A 21,575-nucleotide genomic window follows, 5' to 3' on the forward strand; every position below is an offset into this window, starting at 1 on the left:
TCAGGGTCTTCAATTCGATTCCATTGGTCCACATGTCGGTTTCTATGCCAGTACCAAGCTGTTTTTATTACTGTAGCTCTATAGTAGAGCTTGAAGTCAGGGATCGTGATGCCTCCAGAAGTTGTGTTATTGTACAGGATTCCTTTGGCTATCCTGGGTTTTTTGTTTTTCCATATGAATTTGAGTATTATTCTTTCCAGGTCTGTGAAGAATTGTGTTGGTATTTTGATGGGGATTGCATTGAATCTGTAGATTGCTTTTGGTAAGATTGCCATTTTTACTATGTTAGTCCTGCCTATCCATGAGCATGGGAGATCTTTCCATTTTCTGACATCTTCTTCAATTTCTTTTTTCAGGGACTTAAAGTTCTTGTCATATAGGTCCTTCACTTGCTTGGTTAGTGTTACCCCAAGGTATTTTATGTCATTTGTGGCTATAGTAAAGGGTGATGTATCTCTGATTTCCTTCTCTGCTTCTTTGTCCATTGTATATAGGAGGGCTACTGATTTTTTTGAGTTGATCTTGTATCCTGCTATGTTGCTGAAGGTGTTTATAAGCTGTATCAGTTCCTTGGTGGAATCTTTGGGGTCGCTCAAGTATACTATCAGGTCATCTGCAAATAGGGAAAGCTTGACTTCTTCCTTTCCAATTTGTATCCCCTTAATCTCCTTATGTTGTCTTATTGCTCTGGCTAGAACTTCAAGTACTATATTGAATAAGTATGGGGAGAGTGGACAGCCTTGCCTCGTTCCTGATTTTAGTGGAATTGCTTTGAGTTTCTCTCCATTTAATTTGATGTTGGCTGTTGGCTTGCTGTAAATTGCCTTTATTATGTTTAGGTATGTTCCCTGTATTCCTGATCGCTCCAATACCTTTATCATGAAGGGGTGTTGGATTTTGTCAAATGCCTTTTCTGCATCCAGTGAGATGATCATATGGTTTTTTTCTTTGAGTTTGTTTATATGGTGTATTACATTGATGGACTTTCGTATGTTGAACCACCCTTGCATCCCTGGAATGAATCCTACTTGATCATGGTGGATAATTGTTTTGATGTGTTTTTGGAGTCTGTTTGCCAGTATTTTATTGAGTATTTTTGCATCAATGTTCATGAGGGAGATCGGTCTGTAGTTCTCTTTCTTTGTTGTATCCTTGTTTGGTTTAGGAATTAGGGTAATTGTAGCCTCGTAGAAGGAGTTTGGTAATGTTCCTTCTGTTTCTATTGTGTGGAACAATTTAGAGAGTATTGGTATTAACTCTTCTTTGAAGATCTGGTAGAATTCTGCGCTGAAACCATCTGGTCCTGGGCTTTTTTTGGTTGGGAGACTTTTAATGACTGTTTCTATTTCGTTAGGGGTTATTGGACTATTTAAATAGTTTATCTGGTCTTGATTTAACTTAGGTATGTGGTACCTATCCAGAAAGTTATCCATTTCTTTTAGGTTTTCCAGTTTTGTCGAATAGAGGTTTTTGAAGTATGACCTGATGATTCTCTGGATTTCCTCAATGTCTGTTGTTATGTCCCCCTTTTCATTTCTGATTTTGTTGATTTGGATGCTCTCTCTCTGTCTTTTGGTTAGTTTGGATAAGGGCTTGTCTATCTTGTTGATTTTCTCAAAGAACCAACTCTTTGTTTCATTAATTTTTTGTATTGTTCTCTTTGTTTCTATTTTATTGATTTCAGCTCTCACTTTGATAATTTCCTGGCGTCTATTTTTCCTGGGAGACTGTGCTTCTTCTTGTTCTAGAGCTTTCAGGTATGCTGTTAAGTCTCTAGCGTGAGATTTCTCCAACTTATTTATGTGGGCATTTAGTGCTATGAATTTCCCTCTTAGTACTGCTTTCATAGTGTCCCATAAATTTGGATAAGTGGTGTCTTCATTTTCATTGATCTCTAGGAAGTCTTTAATTTCTTTCTTTATTTCTTCCTTAACCCATTGGTGATTCAGTTGGGTATTATTCAGTTTCCATGAGATTGCAGGTTTTCTGTAGTTTTTGTTGTTGTTGAAATCCAACTTTAGACCATGGTGGTCTGATAGAACACAGGAGGTTATTCCAATTGTTTTGTATCTGTTTAGATTTGTTTTGTGGCCAAGTATGTGGTCAATTTTAGAGAAGGTTCCATGGGGTGCTGAGAAGAAGGTATATTCTTTTTTGTTAGGATGGAATGTTCTGTAGATATCGATTAAGTCCATTTGAGTCATGACATCAGTTAAGTCCTTTATTTCTCTGTTAAGTTTCAATTTGGGAGATCTGTCCAGTGGTGAAAGTGGGGTGTTGAGGTCTCCCACTATTAATGTGTGGGGTTTTATATGTGATTTAAGCTTTAGTAATGTTTCTTTTACATATGTGGGTGCCCTTGTGTTTGGGGCATAAATATTCAGAATTGAGACTTCATCTTGGTGGATCTTTCCTGTGATGAGTATGTAATGCCCTTCTTGATCTCTTTTGATTGATTTTAGTTTGAAGTCTATTTTGCTGGATATCAGGATGGCTACACCCGCTTGTTTCTTAAGACCGTATGATTGGAAAGTCTTTTCCCAGCCTTTTATTTTTAGGTAGTGTCTATCTTTGAATTTGAGATGTGTTTCTTGTATGCAGCAGAAAGATGGGTCCTGCTTTCGTATCCATTCTGTAAGCCTATGTCTTTTTATAGGTGAATTAAGTCCATTGATATTGAGGGAAATTAATGACCAGTGATTGTTCATTCCTGTTATTTTTTGGTGGTGATGTGTGGGTACTTCTATACGTTGGGGTTTACTGCTGTGGCTTTATCTGTTGCCTGTGTTTTCGAGGGTGTATCTGACTTCCTTAGGTTGGAATTTTCCTTCTAGTGCTTTCTGTAGGGCTGGGTTTGTGGATAAGTATTGTTTAAATCTGGCTTTGTCATGGAATGTCTTGTTCACTCCATCTATGGTGATTGAAAGTTTTGCTGGGTATATTAGTCTAGGCTGACATCCATGGTCTCTTAGTGTCTGCATTACATCTGTCCAGGTTCTTCTGGCTTTCAAAGTCTCCATTGAGAAATCGGGTGTTATTCTGATGGATTTGCCTTTATATGTCACTTGGCCTTTTTCCTTTGCTGCTCTTAATATTCTTTCTTTATTCTGTACGTTTAGTTGTTTAACTATTATGTGGCGAGGGGACTTTTTTTGGGGGTCTAGTCTGTTTGGTGTTCTATAAGCTTCTTGTATCTTCATAGGCATTTCCTTCTTTAAGTTGGGAAAGTTTTCTTCTATGATCTTGTTGAATATATTTTCTGTGCCCTTGAGTTGGTATTCTTCTCCTTCTTCGACCCCTATTATTCTTTTTTTTTTTTTTTTTTTTTTGGTTTTTCGAGACAGGGTTTCTCTGTGTAGCTTTGCGCCTTTCCTGGAACTCACTTGGTAGCCCAGGCTGGCCTCGAACTCACAGAGATCCGCCTGGCTCTGCCTCCCGAGTGCTGGGATTAAAGGCGTGCGCCACCACCGCCCGGCTACCCCTATTATTCTTAGGTTTGGTCTTTTCATGGTGTCCCAAATTTCTTGGACATTTTGGTTCATGACTTTGTTGGCTTTAGTGTTTTCTTTGACTGATGAATGTATTTCTTCTACTGTATCTTCAACGCTAGAGATCCTCTCTTCCATCTCTTGCATTCTGTTGATTATACTTGCATCTGAAGTTCCCAATCGTTTTCTCAGATTTTCTATTTCCAGCATTCCCTCTGTTTGTGTCTTCTTCATTTTTTCTATTTCCCTTTTCAGGTCTTGGACTGTTTCCTTCATTTGTTTCATTGATTTTTCTTGATTTTCTCTCAGTATTTTATTGTTTTCTTCCAGGACTTTATTGATTTCTTCTAATTTGTTTGCCCTTTCCTCTAGTTGTTTACAGCGTTCTTCACATTTTTTTGTCTTTTCCTCTACACAAGCCTCTAGCTTCTTCATGATGTCATTCATAAGGCTGTTTTCTTCTGCTTCTTCCAATTTCTGATGTTCAGGTCTAGGTGCTGGAGGAGGGCTAGGGCCTGGTGATGCTGTATTGCTATTCATTTTGTTGTATATGTTTCTGCCTTGACGTCTGCCCATCTCCTTGTGCTTCGTTACTGGCCTTATCCGCACACTTGGTTCAGCCAGACCAGTATTCCAAAAGGGAAGTCCGGAGCAAGATGGGAGCTGGGGGCCGGCCTCTAAGTCTCAGGAAGAGGCTTGGGGCTCAGGTGGATGGGAGTGGGGGCAGGGCGTGGAGACTGCAGGGCCTGCCAGGGGTCTTGGAGAAGGGGATCCTTCCCGGTGGGGCTAGCAGGGAACCTGCCCGGTGGCTAGAACCTGGGGCCAAGTTGGGCAGGTCTTCCCTGGAGTGGCTGGTGCCCAGGGATGGGGTCCGGGGCAAGGAAGGGCACTCACCAGTTTTCCAAAAGGGAAGTCCTGAGCAGGATGGGAGCTGGGGGCCGGCCTCTAAGTCTCAGGAAGAGGCTTGGGGCTCAGGCGGATGGGCGTGGGGGCAGGGCGTGGAGACTGCAGGGCCTGCCAGGGGTCTTGGAGAAGGGGATCCTTCCCGGTGGGGCTAGCAGGGAACCTGCCCGGTGGCCAGAACCTGGGGCCAAGTTGGGTAGGTCTTCCCTGGAGTGGCTGGTGCCCAGGGATGGGGTCTGGGGCAAGGAAGGGTACTCACCAGTTTTTCAAAAGGGAAGTCCGGAGCAAGATGGGAGCTGGGGGCTGGCCTCTAAGTCTCAGGAAGAGGCTTGGGGCTCAGGCGGATGGGCGTGGGGGCAGGGCGTGGAGACTGCAGGGCCTGCCAGGGGTCTTGGAGAAGGGGATCCTTCCCGGTGGGGCTAGCAGGGAACCTGCCCGGTGGCCAGAACCTGGGGCCGAGTTGGGCAGGTCTTCCCTGGAGTGGCTGGTGCCCAGGGATGGGGTCCGGGGCAAGGAAGGGCACTCACCAGTTTTCCAAAAGGGAAGTCCGGAGCAACCCTGATTATTTTTTAACTGAATAATGAGGTTAATTCTGACTCATCAGGAATAAATTCAGCAGTTTTAATGTGTAAAACAGCTCTGCATACTGAGAGTCAGTAACTATGTTAAGAATTTTGGAGATCAGCCCTCTGTCAGATGTGGGGAGGGGGAAGATCTTTTCCCATTCTGTGGGCTGCTGTTTTGTCTTATTGACCGTGTCCTTAACCTTACAGAAGCTTTGAGATTTGCTGGTGTGAGATTATCTATTGCCTGTGTTTTCATGGGTGCATCTTACTTCCTTGGGTTGGAGTTATCCTCTAGTACTTTCTGTAGGGTTGGATTTGTGGATAGGTATTGTTTAAATCTGGTTTTGTCATGGAATATCTTGTTTTATCTGTCTATGGTGACTGAAAGTTTTGCTGAGTATAGTAGTCTGAGCTGGCATCTGTTGTCTCTTAGTGTCTGCAGAGTATCTGTCCAGGACCTTCTGGCTTTCAGGATCTCCACTGAGAAGTTGAGTTTAATTCTGATAGGTCTGTCTTTATATGTTGCTTGGTCTTTTTCCTTTGCAGCTCTAAATAATCTTTCTTTATTCTGTGTGTTTAGTGTTTTGATTATTACGTGGAAAGGGACATATTGGCAGCAGTGGAGGGGGGTGTTCCATCTATTTGATGTTCTGTAAGCTTCTTGTATCTTCATAGCCATGTCCTTCTTTAGGTTCGGAATGTTTTCTTCTACAATTTTGTTGAATATATTTTCTGTGCCTTTGAACAGGAATTCTTCTTCTTCTATCCCTATTATTCTTAGGTCTGATCTTTTCATGGATACCCAAAATTCCTGAATGTTTTGTGTTTTCTCTATCATATCTTCAGTGCCTGAGATTCTCTCTTCCATCTCTTTTTTCTGTTGGTTATGCTTGCATCTATAATTCCTGTTCATTTACCCATATTTTCCATTTCCAGAATTCCCTCAGTTTGTCTTCTTTATTGCCTCTATATCAAATTTCAAGTTTTGAACTGTTTCCTTCACCTATTTGATTTTTTTTTCTTGACTTCCTTGGCTTTACTTGAGGGATTTATTGATCTCTTCCAATTTTTTGTTTGTCTTTTCCTCCATTTCTTTGAGAGATTTTTTTCATTTCCTCTTTAAGGGCCTCTATCATCTTCATAAAGTTATTTTTGTTTGTTTGTTTTTCGAGATATGGTTTCTCTGTGTAGTTTTGGTGCCTGTTGTGGATTTTGCTCTATAGAGTAGGCTGGCCTCAAACTCACAGAGATCTGCCTGGCTCTGTCTCCTGAGTGCTGGGATTAAAGATGCGCACCACCACTGCCCAGCCATAAAGTTATTTTTAAGGTTGTTACTTCTGTTTCATCTCCATTGGGATGTTCAGGTTTTGTGTTGTGGAATCACTAGTTTCTGGTGGTACCATATTGCCCTTTCTGTTGTTGAATGTATTCTTATACTGCCATTTACCCCTCTTGGTTTTGGGATAATTATCGGAACAGGTGTTGATTCTTGTGATGTCTTTGTTGGATGGGTCTTTCATTCCCTTACTGTATGTTTCCTTTATTGTCTTTTGGCCTAATTGGCCAATGGTTATAATCATTGTCTGGTTGTCAGTTGGGGTAGGGTTGTCTCAGCTGAGGTTTGTGAGGGTTTGGGTGCCTAGATCTAGTGTCCAATTCTTCTGGCTGGTGTGGGCTTTACTTGTGCCTGTGGGCTCTATTCTTCCAACTGCTATGGGTGCCTAGGCCTGGGGTCTAGTGACTGGGGTAGTTCAGCTGGGAGACCAGTCACTCATCTCTTCCTTCAAATGGTACAGAAGTGTACCCCTTTAGCCTCTAGAGACTCCTGGTTTTGTGAGGGATGATTGGCCAGGGAGACAATGATGGGTTTTGTGAGTTTGGGTGGCAGACTGGATCTTGTAGGTTATAGAACTCTTACCTGCTGGCCTGCTGATGGGCCTGAGATGCGAGGGGGAGGGAATTGGGATGTGCCTTGGGGCTTACGGCCTAGGACTTAGGGCAGTTTATCTGGGAGACCAGTCATACACCTCCTCCTACAATTGATGCAGATGTGCTTGTATCTCTAGTGGCTGCTGACTTTGCAGGGGATAGCTGCCCAAGGGGAGGATGATGGGTTCAGAGGGCTTGGGTGGCAAAGTGGGACTTATCGGTTACAGGGTCCAATGGGTGGCAGCAGTGGTGGTGTGGCCTGCCTACAGGACTCTTAACTGCTAGCTGGATATTTCATCTTGTTTTAATGATTAAAGTACAGATACAACATATTGTCCCTGATACAATGAAAAAGATAATTTTTCTGAATAATTTAAGAGGACTTTGTTGTAGCACAACTTTGAAATCTGGTAGAATTTCAAGGTAAATCTATTTGAACCTATTTTGGGCTTTTTGTTGTAGTTGTTTTGTTGGTTTTGGTTTTGTTTGTTTGCTTTTGAGGATTTTTTCATAGGAGGCATCTGATTACTATTTCAATCTCTTTTTTAGCTATGTATGCATCTGTTTTGGCTGTTGAATCCTTCTGGGTTTATGTATGATAGATAAGTTGGATCTCAAAATTCATGCACTTCATTTAGATTTTCCAACTAATAGAGTTTAGTCCAAGGCTCTGTCAATCATCTTTGTTGTCTTAAAGACTCAATGATTCTTTGTACTGTTTTCTAGTTCATTCATTTCTGATCTGATTTTTATTATTTCTTGCCATTACTGAGTTTGAGCTTAATTTGTTTTTTCTCTGGCGTGAGTTGCTTCATTACTCATTTATTTTCAATCTTTCTGAATTAAAAATGAAAGCGCTTAGAGTATAAATTTCCCTTATAAGACTGTTTTTAATGTGGTCCAGAGGTTTTCTTGTGTTGTGGTTTCCTTTTCACTTAGGTGTAGAATTATGTACTTTACTTCTGACCCTTTCATCACTCAGTAATGGGTCGTTTAATCTTGAGTCTGTGTGATTATTAGAGATTAGTTTGCTGTCAAATTTAAGTTTTATCACATCTTGATCAGATGTAACACATGGAGTTTATTCACTTTTTATGAATTTGTTAGGATTTATTTTGTTTGTTTTCAAGGATGTGGTCTATTTTAGTGAAGCTTCCATGCATATATTCTTTGATGTTTGGGCAGAATATTCTGTGGATATCTCATAGCTGATGAGTCTGTTTTATGTATAATGTCATTTAATTCTTATGTTTCTCTGTTTTTCATCCAGAGGATCTGTCCATTAAAGAAAGTGGAGTATTGAAATAGCATAATATTATTGAGCTGGTGTTAATCTGTGTCTTTAATTCCAGTAGTATGTCTTTTTATAAAATTGTGTACACCAAAATTGGGTTTATATATGGTTCAGGATTGTAATGTCCTCTTAATCGTTCCATTTACTAGAATAGAGTGATTTTCTTTGTCTCTTATGTCCAGTTTCAGTTTGGCACCTATTTTATCAGATGTTTGGATATGAATGCCTACTTGTTTCCTTGTTCCATTTGTCAGGAATACTACTATGCATTTTTCGACTCTAAGGCACTGCCTGCCTTTAAAGTTAAGATGAGTTGCTTGTACAAAACAGAAAGATGGCTTTTGTTTCCTGATCCATGTGTCTAGCCTGTATTTGTTCATTGAATTCAGAGTTAGGGCCAATAATATTAAGAATTAGTATTGAAAACTATATTGATTACGATCATTATGTTGCTGTATTTCTTCTTAGTTATGCACTTCATTTCAGTTATTATACCTTCATTTATGTTCTTCCTAAAGTATCTCAGTTATGCTTATCGCTGTCTCTATTCTATAACATTGCTTCCAGTATTCTCCATGGGTTTAGTTTGGTGAATATGAATTTTTTTAGCCTGTTTTATTATGCAAAGTTTTTCTTTCTTTCATAACAATGGCAGATAGTTTTGATGCTGCAGTAGTCCACGATGGCATCTGTGGTCTCTTAGTATGTAGAATACATTGTGGACCCTTCTAGTGTTTAAGTCATCATTAACAAAGATGTTATTCTGATGGGTTTTCTTTATATGTGACTTGTTTTTTTTTTCTTTTACAGCTTTTAATATTCTTTCTTTGTTTTTTATACTTAGGGTTTTAATTTTAGCATGCCATGGGGAGTTTCTTTATGACCTTGTCTATTTGGTGTTTTGTGTATATCTTGTATCTGTATAGATATGTGTTTCCTTCAGTTGGAAAAGTTTTCTTCTACAATATATGGTCTATATAATTGACCTGGGATTCCTTTCCCTCAGCTAATACTGTATTTAAAAAATTTGTTCTTTTCATAGTGTTCCACAATTCCTGAATGTTCCTTTCCTGTATTTTTTTAATTTTTCATATTCTGTGTTTCTATGGTCTAATGATGATCCTTTATCTATAAGACTTGATCTACTTAATGTGTTCGACTTGCATGGATTTTCCCCCCATGATATTTTGAATTAGTTTGTTAAATATTTCAATTCCAACTGCAATTCAGCTTAAGATTTCTATATCAACCTTGAATTATGTGTTGTCATCATCATTTAATTAAGCCATAGGATTTGGTTTTCTTAGGCAACACTTGAGCATTTATTACTATTCTAAGGTCATTGATATGGTTGTTTCTGTCTTCTTTAAAAACCTTGAAACTTTTGATGCTTTTTATGATTAGTATTTAAGAACTGTACTGGGTTCAGCTAGACAATTCTCACTGGAGAGCATTAATATAGGTTTCATGGGTTTATGGGGAGGCTTACTGTCTGACATTACATATTGTTTGTCTTTTGGTGATGAGTCCCAGAAATATGTACACTTTTTTATTGTGTGTCTGATATGGACTCATTATAGTTGACTGGAGCAAGGATATGGATCCTGGACAAGAGTAGATGTTGTGGAAGTATGGATGGTGATCTTCAAGCTGGGGCACGTGACTGGATATTGGGACCAGGCTCAGTCAGAGGACTAAGTTGGATACATTGGTTTAGAGTTAAAAGGGCAAAGTCACTGAGCATAGAAGCAAAGGTAGAGACGGACCAAGAGAATTTTGAATTAGACTCTAGGTCTGGAACATTCAAATCTCTGCAGAATCATTGAAATTCTGACCAATCATCCTCTTCAGGATGATCTTCTTTGTGGAAATTTTTATTCACAATAGTCATTTCTATATTTGTATTTTGTTTGTTTAGACTTTATTTTTTGTTTTTTATTTTTTGTGTGAGAGAGAACATGAAGGTGAGTAGGGTGGTGAAGAGGATCTGGGAGAAGTTAGGGAGGAAAAATATGATCAATATATACAGTATGAATTTTTTTAATTACAAAAGAGAGGAAAAATGTTTATACATATAAACACATATAAATGCCTACTTTTCAGAATATTCTTTCTAAATATTTTGTGCTGATTCCAGCCTATACATAAAAATTATAGTCAAATTCACATATATGTATATTTTACACACACACACACACACACACACACACACACACACACATATATATATATATATATATATATATATATATATATAGAGAGAGAGAGAGAGAGAGAGAGAGAGAGAGAGAGAGAGACATAGACATAGACATAGATATAGATACACTTTAGGGCTTCCATTTAACTTTTAAGTTCTCCTAGAAATAGTATGCATTGATCATTATGCTAGTAAGTTTTCTGTTGAGTATCGCTCAACCTGTCAAACAATTCTGAAGAAGGGAGTGTGGAATTTAGAAATGATAGCTATGGAATATAGATGTAGATGAAGAAAAAGACAGAGACATAGGATAGCTTGGGGGTTGTCTGAGGGGGGCCCTCTGGATCAATACCACAGATTCCTGAGTTTATTACTCACAGCCTTTATATGCCCGAAGCAAGGTGGCAAAAAGACCTCCTCCTTTCAAGGACACCACCATGGTTCAAGGTACAAAGTATAGTCAAGTGTAAACAACTCCTTAGTACTCAAGACATCTGGTGACCATGCCTTAAGGCAAAGGGTCCTGTAATTAGGCATAGAGGTATAAGAGACCTGGTAACCATGCCTTTGGCCAAAGTATTCTACTATGCAGCCTTGCAGGAGAAAACAAGCTGAACTCTCTGACCTTGAGTCAAGATGAAAACAAGTCACAAGGTGGGGTTTCTGTGGGGCCCACAGATTTACATGCTTTCTATTGAAATAACACTCTTTAGTACAAGGACAGGAAGGAAGTTACAAGGAGAAAAGTGTAAAATTCTGCATTGAGATCATAAAATTTGATTAAAAGCATAATTGCTATAGTTTGGTCTTATTTACCACGTCTTTTACCTTATAGAAGCATCTCAGTTTCAGGAGGTTCCATTTATTAATTGTTGCTCTCAGTGTCTGTGTTACTGGTGTTATATTTAGGAAGTGGTCTCCTGTGCCAATGCATTCTAAACTACTTCCTACTTTCTCTTCTATCAGGTTCAGTGTAGCTGGATTGATGTTGAGGTCTTTGATCCACTTGGACTTAAGTTTTGTACATTTGTGACAGATATGGATCTATTTGCAGTCTTTTACATGTTGATATCCAGTTATGCCAGCACCATTTGTTGAAGATGCTTTCTTTTTTTCATTGTACAGTTTTGGCTTTTTTGTTGAAAATCAGGTGTTCATAAGTGTGTGGATTAATGCCAGGGTCTTCAGTTGGTTCCATTGGTCCACTTGTTGGTTTTTATGCCAATACCAAGCTGTTTTTATTACTATAGATTGAAGTCAGGAATGGTGATGCCTCCAGAAGGTACATTATTATAAAGGATTTTTTTTTTAGCTATCCTGGGTTTTTTCTGTTTTCCATTTGATGTAGAGTATTGCTCTTTCAAGGTCTGTGAAGAATTGTGTTGAGATTTTGATGGGGATTGCATTGAATCTGTAGATTGCTTTTGATAATATTGCCATTTTACTATGTTGGTTCTACCTATCCATGAGCATGGAAAATCTTTCCATTTCCTGATATCTTCTTCAATCTCTTTCTTCAAGGACTTAAAGTTCTTCTCAAACAGGTCTTTCACCTATTTAGTTAGAGTTACCCTAAGGTATTTTATATTATTTGTGGCTACTGTAAAGGGTGATATTTCCCTGATTTATTTATTTCTCAGTCCATTTATCATTTGTATAAAGAAGGGCTACCAATTTGTTTAGTTAATTTTATATCCCACAACATTACTGAAGGTGTTTATCAGTTGTAAGAGGTCACTGGTAGAAGTTTTGGGGGTCACTTAAGTATACAATCATATCTTCTGCAAGTCATAAAACTTTGACTTCTTCCTTTCCAATTTATATTACCCTGATCTCCTTTTGTTGTCTTATCGCCCTAGCTAGAACTTTGAGTACTACACTAAATAGATATGGGGAGAGCAGACAGCCTTGTCTTGTTCCTGATTTTAATGGAATCGCTTTGAGTTTCTCTCCACTTAATTTGATGTTGTCTGTTGGTTTACTGTATATTGCCTTTATTATGTTTAGGTATGGTCATTATATTCGTGATCTCTCCAAGACCTTTATCATGAAGGAGTGCTGGATTTTGTCAAAGGCTTTTTCAGCATTTTAATGAGATGATCATGTGGTTTTTTTCTTTCAGTTTGTTTATATGATGGATTACATTGCCAGATTTTTGTATTCTGAACCATCCTTGCATCTCTGGGATAAAGCCTACTTGGTCATGGTGGATGATTTTTTATGTGTTCTTGGATTCAGTCTGCCACTATTTTATTGAGCATTTTGCATCAATGTTCATGAGGGAGATGGGTCTGTAATTCTCTTTCCTTGTTGCATCTTTGTGTGGTTTAGGTAACAGGGTAGCTGTAGCCTCATGAAAAGAGTTTGACAATGTTCCTTCTGTTTCTATTATCTGAAACAATTTGAGGAGCATTGGTATTAGCTCTTTTTTGAAATTCTTATAGAATTCTGTGCTGAAAGTATCTGATCCTGGGCTTTTTTTGGGGGGGGGGGAGATTTTTAACAACTGATTCTATTTCCATAGGTATTATAGATCTACTTAAATTGTTTATCTGGTCTTGATTTAATTTTGGTATATGGTACCTATCCAGAAAATTGTCCATTTCTCTTAAATTTTCCAATTTTGTGGAGTACAGGTGTTTGAAGTATGACCTCATAATTCTCTGAATTTCCTCCTTGTCTGTTGTTAGTCTCCCTTTTCATTTCTGATTTTGTTAATTTGGATATTCTTTCTCTGCCTTTTGGTTAGTTTGGGTAAGTGTACATCTATCTGGTTAATTTTCTCAAAAAACCCTTTGTTTCATTGATTCTTTGTATTATTCTCTTTGTTTCTATTTTATTGATTTCGGCTCTCAATTTGATTATTTCCTGGTGTCTATTCCTCCTGGGTGAATTTGCTTCTTTTTCTTTCTTCTAGAGCTTTTAAGTATGCTGTTAAGTCACTAGTGTGAGATTTCTCCAACTTCTTTATGTTGATATTTAGAGCTATGAACTTTCCTCTTAGTACTGCTTTTGTAAGGTCCCATAAGTTTGGGTATGTTTTACATTCATTTTCATTGAATTATAGGAATTTTAATTTCTTTCTATTTCTTCCTGATCGAGTGGTGACTCAGTGGAGCATTATTCAGTTTCTATGTAATTATAGGCTTTCTGTAATTTGTGTTGTTGTTGAATTCTAACTTTAAGATATGGTGATCTCATAAAATATAGGAGGTTGTTCCAAATTTTTTTATCCACTGAGATTTGCTTTGTGACCAAGTATGTCATCAATTTTAGAGAAGGTTCCATACAGTGCTAAGAAGAAAGTATATTCTTTTGTGTTTGGATGGACTGTTCTATTAAGTCCATTTGAGTCATAATGTCTGTTAGTTCCCTTGTTTCTCTGTTATGTTTCTGTCTGGCAAACCTGTCCATTGGTGAGAGTGGAGTGTTTAAGTCTCCCACTACTAGTGTGTGGAGTTCAATGTGCAATTTAAGCTTTAGTAATGTTTCTTTTACATATGTGGGTATCCTTGTATTTGAGATGTAAATGTTCAGAATTGAGACTTCATCTGGATGGATTTTTCCTGTGAGGAAAAATATGTAATGTCCTTCTTGATTTCTTTTGATTAATTTTAGTTTGAAGTCTATTTTGTTAAATATTAGGATAACTATATCAGCTTGCTTCTTGAGTCCATTTGATTGGAAAGTCTTTTCCCAATCATTTCAACTGGGGTAGTGTCTGTCTTTGAAGTTGAGATGTGTTTCTTCTATGCAGCAGAAGGATGGATCCTGTTTTCATATCCTGTTAGCCTGTGTCTTTTTATAGGCAAATTAAGTCCATTGATATTAGGGATGTTAATGACCAGTGATTGTTAATTCTTTTTTTTTGATGGTAGTGTGTATGTGTTTCCCATCTTTGGGATTTGTTGGTGTGGTATTATCTATTGCCTTATTTTCATGGGTGCATCTAACTTACTTAGGTTGGAGTTTTCCTTCTAGTGCTTTCTGTAGGGCTGGATTTGTGGATAGATATTTTTTGTCCTGGAATATCTTGTTTATAATATCTATGGTGATTGAGAGGTTTGCTGGGTATAATAGTCTGGGCTGACATCCATGGTCTCTTAGTATCTGCATAACGTCTGTCCAAGACCTTCTGGCTTTCACATTTTCCATTGAAAAGTCAGGTGTTATTCTAATGGGTCTGCCTTTATATGTTACTTGGCCTTTCTCCTTTGCAGCTCTTAATGTTCTTTCTTTATTCTGTATGTTTAGTGGTTTGATTGTTATGTGGTGGGGGGACTTTTGGGGGGGGGGTCCAGTCTATTTGGTGTTCTGTAAGCTTCTTGTACCTTCACAGGTACTTCCTTCTTTAGGATGGGAAAGTTTTCTTTATGATATTGTTAAATATATTTTCTGTGCCTTTGCACTGGTATTCATCTCCTTCTTCTACCCCTAATATTCTTATATTTGGCCTTTTCATTATGTCTCAGATTTCCTGGATGTTTTGTGTTATGACTCTGTTGACTTTAATGTTTTCTTTGACCAATGAATCTATTTCCTCTATCATATCCTTCATGCCAGAGATTCTCTCTTTCATCTCTTGCATTCTGTTGGTTATGCTTTCATCTGTAGTTCCTGTTTGTTTACTCAGGCTTATCATTTCCAGCATTCCCTCGGTTTGTGTCTTCTTTATTGCCTATATTTTAATTTTCAAGTCTTGAACTGTTTCCTTCACCTGTTTGATTGCTTTTTCTTAGTTTTCTTGACTTTCTTGAAGGGATTTATTGATTTCTTCCAATTTTTTGTTTGTCTTTTCCTCAATTTCTTTAAGGAATTAATTTCCTCTTTAAAGATTTCTATCATCTTCATAAAGTCATTTTAAGGTCGTTTTTTTCTGCTACTCCTACATTGGGCTGTTCAGGTCTCACTGTAATAGAACTACTAGGTTCTGGTGGTGCTGTATTGCTCTTTATGATGATGAATATATTCATGCACTGGCATCTACCTATCTCTTTCTCCAATCAGTGTAAATGGTGTCTGTGTCTCAGGGAGTAGCTCTTGGTCCAATTGGCACTGGCAGTGTTTGTGTGTCAGGGAGCTGCTGGGGTCTTTTGGTTCAATTGGAGCTGGTGGAGTCTATGTTCAGGGAGTAGCTGAGGTCTCAGAGGATGGGTGGGTTTGAGGGATGGAGTGGGGGCTTGTAGATTACAGGGTCTGATGGGGGTAGGGGTGAGAGTGGTCAGATCTACCTGCAGTAGTCTTGCCTGTTGGCCTGCACCTGGTGCTGTAATAGGGCCTAAGGCCTAGTGCCTGGGGTGATTGCCTATGAGAACAGTGACTCATCTCTTGGTCCAGTTGGAGCTGGTGGAGTCTATGTCTCAAGAAGCAGCTGCAGTTTCAGGGAATGGGTGGGTTTGGGAGATGGAGTGGGACTTGTAGATTACAGGTCCAATGGGGCAGGGGTCAGGCCTCCTGCAGGAGTCTTGCCTGTTGGCCTGAAACTGGAGCTGCAGTGGTTAGGGATAGGGGGCACAGATTGTGCCCCTAAACCTAGGGCTTAGAGGCTGGGGTGACTGGCTAGGAGAACAGTGACTCACCTCTTGGTCCAATCAGAGGTGGTGGAGTCTGTGTCTTAGGAAGCAGCTGTGGTCTTGGGAAATGGGTGGGTTTAGGGGATAGAGTGGGGCTTGTAGATTACAGAGTCCAATGTGGGGGTGGGGGTCAGGCCTGCCTTCAGGAGTCTTGCCTGCTAGCCTGCACCTGGGGCTATAATGGGTGGGGCTATGAGAGCACAGGTTGTGCCCCTGGGCCTAAGGCTTAGAGGCTGGGGTGGCTAGCTACCAGAACAGTAACTCACACACAGAATGGGAAAAAAATACCACATCTGACAGAGTGCTGATCTCCAAAATATATAAAGAACTCAAGAAACTAGACAGCAAAATGCCAAACAATCCAATTTAAAAAAGTGAGCTACAGATCTAAACAGAAAATTCTCAACAGAAGAATCTCAAATGGCTGAAAGACATTTAAGGAATTGCTCAATATCTCTAGTCATCAGGGAAATGCAATTTAAAATGACTCTGAAATATAATCTTACACCAGTCAGAATTGCTAAGATCAAAAACATTGATGACAATTTATGTTGGAGAGGATGTGAAGTAAGGGAACACTCCTCCACTGTTGGTGGGAGTACAAACTCATACAACCACTTTGTAAATCAATATGGCAGTTTCTCTGAACATCAGGACTAAATCTACCTCAAGACCCAGCAATATCACTCTTGGGAATATACCCAAGAAATGCTCAATCATACCACAAGGACACTTGATCAACTATGTTCATAGCAGCATTATTCATAACAGCCAGAAATTGGAAACAACCTAGATGCCCTTCAACCAAATAATGGATAAAGAAAATGTGATACATTTATACAATGGAGTACTACTCAGCAGTGAAAAACAATGACATCATGAAATTTGCAGGCAAATAAGTGAAACTAGAAAATATCATCCTGAGTGAGGTAATCCAGACTCAGAAGGACAAACATGGTACATACTCATAAGTAGATACTAGATATAAAGCAAAGGATAACCAGACTACAACCCACAGCTCCAGAGAAGCTAGCTAACAAGAGGACCCTAAGAGGGATGCATGGATTGCTCTGGAAAGGGGAAATAGATGAGATCTCCATGAGTAAACTGGGAATGGGGAGCAATGGAGGGTAGGGGATGGGGGATTGGAACATAAGGGAACAGGATGACCAAGCTGGAACAGGGATGAGTGGGAATGCAATGGAAGAGATACCATGATAGAGGGAGACATCATGGGGATAGGGAGAAACTGGGTACTAGGGAAATTCCCTTAAATCCACAAGGATGACCCTAGTTTAGACTACTAAGCAATAGTGGAGAGGGTACCTGAACTGACCTACCCTGGTAATCAGATTGGTGAATACCCAACTGTCATCATAGAGCCTTCATCCAGTAACTGATGAAAGCAGATACAGAGATCCACAACCAAGCACCAGACTGAGCTCTGGGAGTCCAATCGAAGAGAGCGAACAGGGATTATATGAGCAAGGGGGTCAAGATCATCATGGGGAAATCTACAGAGACAACTGAATCAAGCTTGTAGGAACTCATGAACTTTAGATCGACAGCTGTGGAACCTGCATGGGACCAGACTAGGATACACTTATGTATCTTGGTCTGTTGGAAGGGCCCTGGCAGTGTGATCAGGATCTATCCCTGGTGCATGAGCTGGCTTTATGGAGCCAATTATCTATGGTTGACTGCCTTGCTCATCCTTGATGCAGGGGGAAAGGGCTTGGTTCTGCATCAAATGAATGTACCAGGCTTTGGTGTCCCCCGATGGGAGGCCTTACCCTTTTGGAGGAGGGGCTGGAGGGTGGGATGAGAGGGTGATCTGTGGATGGTATGTAAAATACTATAAATAAAAAGTTATTAGGATGGATTAACTAGAAAAAAAGGCATAATTGCTTCTTTTATGACTATATCATCAAGTTTTTAAAGTTCAATTATTAGAAGAAATTTTATACTGTATTTGATGCTCTAAGTATATTTTCCAGAATATTCTTTCTAAATATTTTGTGCTATGTTTCCAGTCTATGCACAATATATCATAGCAAAATTCACAAAACAGAACTTGTGCTAAATTTTAAGTTATTTCTTTTATTTTTTAAATTGTAATATAGTTATATCATTTCCCATTCCCTTTCCTCCTTCAAAATTCTCTTACATACCCCTCCTCACTCTCTTTCAAATGCCTGACACTTTTTTCATTAATTGCTCTTACATGCTATAATGTTTTGTTCCTTTGTTTTGATTTTCTTCAAGCAAATTTTTGCTAAAGAAAATGTACTGCTTTTCCATGGTATTGCAGATAAACCAACTAATTTATAATCACATTCCCAGTGATTGTATTGACAATAGTTTCAATGTAACATATACACTTCCATAAACATTCTGGGTACTGAGAATCTTCATATAGAAAAGATGTTCAGTTATAAAATTTTGACAATAACCTACTTAAAAAGAAAGAGTAACAAATTTTTCATTAATTAAAATCAATAACATAAATAATTTACCATCATTGCAAAACATACTGAACTGCAATCACAGAGTATGAGAGTTGAAAGTTCTACCAAGTGACAAAGGTAATCAAAATAAACCAGTAAGCAGTATGAAATCAACAGAATCATGAAGCTCAAAATCCCACAATAAGGTCTTTACAAAAAAGTATATGATACAGAGGGGAATGTGTAGCACCTCCCTTGGGAGGTGTTGGGAACTACACTTAAATCTGGGTATAAAGACAAGTATTTACAATGCAGTTAGAAATGATACTGCTTTATTAAAGTAGCTTCTGTGGGATGTTTTGTTGCTGTGGGATGTTCTGTATGGCAAATGTGTTGCTAATTAGTCAATAAATAAAACACTGATTGGCCATTGGCTAGGCAGGAAGTGTAGGCGGGACAAGGAGGAGAATAAAGCTGGGAAGTGGAAGGCTGAGAGGGAGACACTGCCAGCGGCCACGATGACAAACAGCATGTGAAGATGCCGGTAAGCCACGAGCCATGTGGCAAGGTATAGATTAATGGAAATGGATTAATTTAAGCTGTAAGAACAGTTAGCAAGAAGCTTGCCACGGCCATACAGTTTGTAACCAATACAAATCTCTGTGTTTACTTGGTCGGGTTTGAGCTGCTGTGGGACTGGCAGGTGAGAGAGATTTGTCCTGACTGTGGGCCAGGCAGGAAAACTCTAGCTACATTTTGTATGCTGTGATTTGTTGCTCTGATTGGTTGATAAATAAAAAGCTGATTGGCCAGTAGCCAGGCAGGAAGCATAGGTGGGATAAACAGAAAAGAGAATTCTGGGAAGGCTGAGTCAGCAGACACCAGCCCGCCATCCAGGGAGCAGCTTGTAATGGCACACAGGTAAAGCCACAGAACACGTGACAACATATAGATTAACAGAAATGGGTTGAGTTTAAGTGTAAGAGCTAATCAGTGTTAGGCCTGAGCTAATGGCCAAGCAGTTTAATTAATAAAAGCCTCTGTGTGTTTACTTGGGTCCGAGTGGCTGCAGTCTGGGTGGGACACAGAAAAATTCAGCTACAAGTAGCTGAGGTAGGTTCTGCCCTAAGATCCATAACTTCACTATCACTAGCTTCAGGAATTTGGGTAGGTTTCCAGAACCAGGCATGATTTCCCTCCTGTTGAGCTTGTCTTAAGTCCAATTAGACAGTTCTTGGTTTCCACAAAGATGATTGCCACTACTGCACATTTAGGGATTTCTTGCCATACTGGTCTTTGTTGTGGTCCATAGGCTTCATAGCAAAGGAGGACTACTGGCTGCTTTCCATTCTTAAGTGCTCACACAACAACTTCTGATACCTTAGAAGCTAGTCCTCAGAGAGGAGGCTTTCAGGTCAGGTACAACTCAAATCCTGGGAGCCCAGGGTCTTAAGTGCATGGTGTACTCAGCAATAATAACATATCTTCTAGCCGGGCAGTGGTGGTGCACGCCTTTAATCCCAGCACTCGGGAGGCAGAGGCAGGCGGATCTCTGTGAGTTCAAGGCCAGCCTGGACTACCAAGTGAGTTCCAGGAAAGGCACAAAGCTACACAGAGAAACCCTGTCTTGAAAAACCAAAAATAATAAATAAATAAATAAATAAATAAATAAATAAATAAATAAATAAATAAATAACATATCTTCTATACCTGAAAGGCCACAAACAGTAATAGCAATAGCCTCTATTATGTAGGAAATCTCTTGCATTCCTCTGATCAAGAACTCAAAAGAGGACTTCTCATGTCTGATACTGTGATTTATATTAAATAGTCTGTGACTCTTTGAAGGAGCACTTCCCGTCCAAGCAACTGAACTTCATCTAAACTTTGTGTTTATATGGAATTACATATAATTTTATGTATTATCTGTAGTTTTCGATAAATGGGAAATAATATGATTCCTTATAATTTTTTTCAAATATCTTTAAAGTTATTTTTCCCTCTTCCCTCCTTCTCTTTCTATATTGACTTCCTCTTCTCCCCAATTAAAGACCACCATAAGTTTTGCTTGTACTTTTGATGAATGGAAAAAAAATGATTCCTTATAACTTTTTCAAATAATGTTATTTTTTTCCTCTTCCCTCTTTCTCTTCTATATTGACTTCATCATCTCCTCAGTTAAAGACTCTCTCAAATTTTCCCTATTTTCCTCTTCACTGAACTGGTATCCAACCCTCTGTAGCACTTCCCACATGGGACCTTTTTACTTTCTGTTCCTTGATTATATGTTTACTTCAGGTTATATATTCACATATGAAGATACAGAGCTAGATATCATGAATGACAGAAAACATGAGATGTTTATTCTAGGTCTGGGTTGCCTCATTCAATATAGTCTTTTCTATTTCATTCATTTACTTACAAATTTCATGATTTCAATTTTCTTTATACCCATATACTATTCTACATACATATGTAACAAATTCTTATTGTCCATTCATCAGTAAAAGGATATTTAAGTTGTTTCAATTTCCTATCTATTGTGACTAGAGTGACAATGAACATGGATGAGCAAGTAACTGTGGAATAGGATATCAAGTTCTTTGGGAAGATGCCAAGGAGTTGTTTAAGTGGGTCAAATGATAGAACATATTTTAGCCCTTTGGGAATTCTCCATACTGATTTCCAAAATGGCTACATCAGTTTGGATTTCCACCAGTAGTAGATGAGGTCTCTGCTTTCCACATTCTCCCCAAAATACTCTGGGTTGTTTTGTTTGTTTGTTTGTTTTTGACAGTTGCTATATTGAATGGATTAAGATGAAATCTCAGATTTTGGAGGGGGTATTGTTTGTTTTGAAGGTTTTGTTGACTTGTTTTACTTGCATTACGTTGACTGGTTGAATGATGAAAACTTTTTATTACATATTTCTTCTTATATTTCTTAAAATATTTTATAACCATTTTGAAATTTTTCTGTTCATATCCACAGCCAATTTTTGGATGGGTCATTTGTTTCTCAAACTCTTTCTTTTCTTTTTCCTTTCCTTTCCTTTTTGTTCTTTATATATTCTGGATGTTAATCCTCTGTTAAATGTATAATATGAAACGATCCTCTCACACTCTGTGGGCTTCCATTTCATTTGGTTATTTCCTTGGCTATGCAGAAGGTTTTGGGT

The sequence above is a fragment of the Peromyscus californicus genome, unplaced genomic scaffold, assembly GCF_007827085.1.
Source record: "Peromyscus californicus insignis strain IS unplaced genomic scaffold, ASM782708v3 Scaffold_16__1_contigs__length_79575227, whole genome shotgun sequence".
Taxonomy (NCBI): Eukaryota; Metazoa; Chordata; class Mammalia; order Rodentia; family Cricetidae; genus Peromyscus; species Peromyscus californicus.